The sequence below is a fragment of the Hippopotamus amphibius genome, chromosome 4 (genome assembly GCF_030028045.1).
Source record: "Hippopotamus amphibius kiboko isolate mHipAmp2 chromosome 4, mHipAmp2.hap2, whole genome shotgun sequence".
NCBI classification, from domain to species: Eukaryota; Metazoa; Chordata; class Mammalia; order Artiodactyla; family Hippopotamidae; genus Hippopotamus; species Hippopotamus amphibius.
This window is the reverse complement of record NC_080189.1, coordinates 50,837,031-50,843,030: the sequence shown is the minus strand read 5'-3', so window position 1 is coordinate 50,843,030 and position 6,000 is coordinate 50,837,031.

Below are 6,000 nucleotides of genomic sequence, written 5' to 3'. Positions count from 1 at the left end.
TAACTATTATTACCAACTTGTTCCTATGCAGCAACAAACCAGCACTTTAAACAGCACAAGACACAAATATCTTTAGGGTAAAGACTACAGGCTGCAATAAATACAGCTGATTTACTTTGGTGTACCTCATAAGCTGGTACAAGAGTGTAAAGCAATTATATTACAATAAAGAGCTTTAAAATAAATAAATAAACAAACAAATAAATAAAAGATTATAGGCTGCAAATCATAGATGAATCCTTAGACCTTGATTGAAAATTTCCTGAGAGGCATCACACTTCATATTCATTGAAAGGATTCTTGTACTAAAGTGGTCAACTAAATTTTATTTTATTTTTATTTTTTAATTTTTATTTATTTCTTTATTATTTTTTTGGGGGTACACCAAGTTCAGTCATCTGTTTTTATACACATATCCCCGTATTCCCTCCCTCCCTCGTCTCCCCCCCACCCTCCCCATCCCAGTCCTCTAAGGCATCATCCATCCTCAAGTTGAACTCCCTTTGTTATACAGCAACTTCCCACTGGCTATCTATTTTATCAACTAAATTTTAGAAGAATTTTTTTTAAAGTTGTATGATTGTCATAGTACTTGGATTTGTAACCTAGAAAGATGCTAGATATGCTAAAATAAATATGACTGCACTGAAGTCTGGTGGAATGGCTATAGATACCAACCAGTGAACAGACGATTCCAGTAAGGGGGTAGAAGGTTAAGTCAGTTAACTCTAAAATAATACCTTGATTTTATGTCCCTTGATTTTATCCTGTATTTTAAATAAAGAATATTTGAGTCCCTCTTCCACACTTTGTGAGATTCCCGTTTCCTTCACTGGTTCCTCCACAGCTGCCCCAGGTGGAGGGACTACACTGGGGACTACCCACACCTGTGCTTTAAACCAGGCATTCTTAACCTGATGCCAGAGGCCCCATGAATGTAATGCAAAACTGTGTGTGTGGGCGCGTGCGCACGAGCGCTCGTGTGTTCCTGCAGAAATAACCCATTACTGGAGCGTATTTTCAAATAATTAATTCTATAACCAAAAGTTGGTTAAAGACTACTGTTTTACTTCTTTTCTGCAGCATTTTTCAAAGCCACAGATCCTGTTTCCTATCTTTCAGAACCATATCTAAGAAATATTTGCAGGCTTGTTAAATGAGATGTAACCCTCTCCATAGAGGGGGAAAGTGGTTTGTGTGGGAGGATATGGACACGGCTGGAGCTGATGCGTGGGTGTTGTAGCTACATCAGAGTGGCCACAGGGGCTTCCATGAAGTCTGTAGAAGGAAGAAAGGTAGTGCCCTTGCAAAAGAAAGTGTTTTATTCAATTGTATTTGTTAAATGGAAAAGGGGGCAAGAATCTTGAAGTGTCTTCTGTGGTGGAATTTAATTACTATGTTAAAGAGAGTTATAGACTCCCCACTCCCCACCTCCAAAAATACTACTTTTCCACAGTAAAATAGGCAGACTATGGAAATATTTTGGACCTGCTTCCCCAGCCTTTTAAGATGTGTGCACTTTAACAGTGTCATAAAAACACCCAGACACAAAGCTGGAATTACTGGTAGGCTAGAGGTCTCAAAGTGCCCCTTAGAACGCTCATGTAGACTTAGACATGCCTTTCCATTTGGTGATCTCTTCCTTCTCTTACTTACCTCCTGCGTTTCTTACCAAATTCTTTCTGCCTTCAGTTACCCTCTCCCTACTAATTTACATTTTTCCTCTAAAAAGAAATTTATGAGTTAGACTTCCTGCCATGAACTTCCTGTCTCTACCCCATCACACCTCTTACCTCTCGTGGTATTGTAATTGCTAGCTCATTTGCCTGTTTTCCTATGACAAGCTCCTAGGTGGCAGGGACTGTGTCTTGGTCACTATTTGAGCCTCTGTCTAGCACACTTACACAACTGGTTCTGATTAACCATTTGACAAAGATGTGAACAAAATCTCAACCAACCTGTTCAAGGACCACACACATTCACATGCTCCCAGAACCTAAAGACCATGTCCATCTAAACTTACATGTTTATTCTTTGTAATGTCTTTGCCTGCCTTTGACCAAAAAAATTCAACTCACTTTATAAACCAGACACTTCCAGCCCTAGACAGATGCAGTTCATGTATGTATACAGTATCTTGTAAAATTCCAAATAGGTCTAACATATCATAACAGTACATCTATATCACACAGTGTTACTGTATTACAGCAACAAAGGGAGCACTAGTCTGATTATTTATTGACTGCATATCAATAATTCATAGCTCATTTGCTCCTACATACAGAATTCATTGTTCATCATCTATAAGCATGAGATAGATGCCTAAAAAGCTATAAAGAAATCCACTCTTCAAAAAATAAATTGGGAAGGAGGACAAATTGCTTGAATTTATAATATTTTTAACTAGAGGGCTAAAAGCGCTACAATTTATTGTCATCTCCTGATGGCAATTCTGAAGCATCTTAACAGTATTTTAAAAACTCTGGTAAATAGTGGGCTTCCTAGGTGGCGCAGTGGTTGAGAATCCACCTGCCAATGCAGGGGACACGGGTTTGATCCCTGCTCCAGGAAGATCCCACATGCCACGGAGCAACTAAGTCCGTGTGCCACAACTATTGAGCCTGCACTTTAGAGCCCGTGCTCTGCAACAAGAGAAGCCACGGCAATGAGGAGCCCACACACCACAACAAGTAGTAGCCCCCACTCACCGCAACTAAAAAGAAAGCCCGCGCACAGCAGAAAAGACCCAACACAGCCAATAAAATACATACATACATTTAAAAAAAAAAAAAAACACCTTTAGTAAATAGTAAAGTTTGGGGATTATATTATCCTATCTCTCATTCATTTGCAGCCCTTTAATTTTTCTTGTATCTAAATTCTGTGTGTGCTAAGGCTGATCACTGCATTGATTCTGAAGGGAAATATGAACTGGAATCACTAGAAACCAGGGAATAGCCTGTGAATGGAATGGCTGACTGGAATGTTCAAGGAGGAGGCTCCCAGGAAGACAGCAGCTCTGAAAATGACTGCAGTCTCTACTAGGTGGGTCATTTCTACTCTTCGTCTATCTACCTGACTGTTGCCTGCCTTTCCCACCAGAATGTAAGCTCTATTAGAGCATAACTGTTTTGTTCTCCACCGCACCTTTATCGCCTAGAATAAGCCCAGGTAGAGCAGATGCTTAGTAAATATTTGATGAATGAATGATTACTGGGAAGCTAGTGTCTCCAGTACATAATTAACCCAATTTTACCTTTTCCTTCCTATCCTCTACGGATTAGATCAAATTGGTTTCATGGTCCTCAGGGATCATAGCTAAGGATTTCTTAATAGATTACACCCACAACTCAGCAACTATATGGAACAGGATCCTCAAACATTTTGATGGTACATTTTAATAAGATAAATTTCATTTGAGCATAAGTATACACACCCACCCACGCACATATCTGAAATGAAAGTTTCACAAAACAATACTACATGTTTTCTAATATTTTTTATTATTATAATTATTATTTTGCTGGTTCTAGACCACCACTAATTTCATGTACAACCCACTAATAGATGGGAACGCGCAGTCTGAACAATACTGGCATAGAGCATGCTGACTCCTGCCCAGCTGTTCCTGATTGGCAGTCAGGAGAGCCCTGCTCCAGGCGGGAGGTAGTAGAAAAAAGACCATAGCCTTTCTAAGCTGAGACATGAGTGCAAATTCTCCTCCCACCACAAGGTGGAACTAGGGCAAAAACTTCTCAGCCTCAGTTTCTTGGAAAAGGAAACTGAGGAAAGGAAAAGCCTCCTTATCTGGAAAAACAGGCTAATATCCTTGTGGGGCTTTTGTGAGGACTGCATGAGACAGTGTATAGCACAGTTTCTCAGCCTTGCCACTATTGACATTTGAGGCTGGATAATTCTTGTTGTGGGGACTGTTCCGTGCATTGTAGGATGTTCAACAACATCCCTGGCCTCTACACACTAGAGGCCAGTAATATCCCCTCCAGCTATGACAGCCAAAAATGTTTCCAGATATTGTCATTTCTCCCCTGGGGGGCAAACAACCCCTGGCTGAGGATCACTGGTGTTACATAAAGTGTCTGCCACAGTCCCTGGCCGCCATTATTCCCTAATGCTTCTTGCTTTGAAGAGACTGGTTTAGTTTATGGGAGAGAACATACAGGAAACACAGCACCAAGTTGTGTGTCCATCATAGTAAGTGAGGACATGAGTACTGTGGTGGCAGGAAGACAGGCATGAACTGTGTCAGCTGTGCCATGATGAGGGGCCAGGCAGAGTTTGGAGTCAGAGGAACATTATATGGTGAGAACACTGTTGCTGGTAGTTGCATTTCAATGCAGGCTACGGGAAGAGGGAATGAAGATCTGAGTTACACTCAGGTGAGTTAGGATGGTGGGGCCTGCTAAGACTGGATGTGGAAGACAAAGGAGATGGAAGCAAAAGACCAAAGTAGGCACTGGAGGATTTGGTGGAGTAGAGGGGCGATGAAGTTGTTAATGTTATTGTGGAAAGTAGGAATGGGAGAGTGGAAGAAAGGCCAAAAGCCAATGATGAGTGTGGCTGTTTCAGAGGAGTGGACTATCTTACTCAGCACCCCAGTGCAGAAAGCAGCACGCTCCTAGCTGTGAGACAGAACTCCAGAATGAGGACAGCTTATTGTTTGAAAAGAAGTCAGATGTCATTCCTCCAATATTCATAAAGGCCCAGAAGGGAATCCCTGAGTCTTGCAACAGTGGGTATACTTCCTTGGACAGTGTGCAGAAATAGTTGATTTGTGCAAAAATCCTGTTAATCAAAAGAAAACTAAGCCATAAAGCAAATAAAATGTGGATTTCTATCTATAATTCCTTTTCAACTGTAAAGAGCAGTTACCTAAGATTGCATCACCATCATAGTTAATATCCTTTATTAGGCATTTGTATCCTTTATTGAGAAACAGAATGCCTCGGACTGTATGACACAAGGGGAAAGCAAAAGTGTTAGTATTTTTTCCACGATCTTTCATCCCCTTTTGTAGACTGTTTCTTATAAATACATTTCATCCACAGATTTTTAAGTTAAATTGTAGGTTAACTAATAGAAGCGTTTATTTAGGTATAGCTGCATGCCCACAATGCCCACAATGTCCACAATGGTATGTGTGTTTCTTTTCTAAAATATGCTGGCGTATGTGAATTTGAGCTCACAGTAAAACAAAGACTCTATGAAAAGATGTCATAATTATTAAAACAAAGTTAGAAACCTTCTGGGAAAAAAAGTATCTAATGTAAAAAAAAAAAAAAAACCACACCAGTAATCATATAAGTAGAGAGCTGATAGAATGTTATATAAAGCTAGTTACTTCACTAGGGAAATAGAGACCTATGATGAAATAACAAATACCAACAGTACACTATATACAACGTCCAGCTGTCAGATAAGCACAAAATGCCAATTAAATACCACCAAGAGAGCAAGGAAATTTCCACTCCCAGCAACATATGCCTCCACAAACAACGTAGGGCTTGGCAGACCATGGGTAAGCTTACAGTTCCCAGAGTGACTGAGTAGGAAGTTCATTGTTTACAAGTGAAATTATATTCCCCTGTTTCTACTGATCTTCAGGAGGCACAGGCAGGTTGCAGAGGCAGAAAGCGTTGGTTAGGTGCTGTGGTAGAAAGCCTCCAAGATGGCCCCCAAGGACTCTGCCTTCTGGCATTCACACCCTTAGGTGTTTCCCTCTAAACTGTACCCACTTTGGTCTGTGTGACGAGAAGCAGAAATGATGGTATGCCACCACCAAGATTAGGTTATAAAAGATTGCAAATTCTGTCTGAGTGCTCGCAAATCATCCCTCTCCTTTCCCCGCTCAGATGACTTGCTCTGTGGTGAGCAGTCCTATGGAGAGGTCCTCCTGGCCAGGAACTGAAGCTTCTAGCCAACAGCCAGTGAGGAATTGAGGGCCTCCAACAACCTCGTGAGTGAGCTTGGAAGCAGATTCTC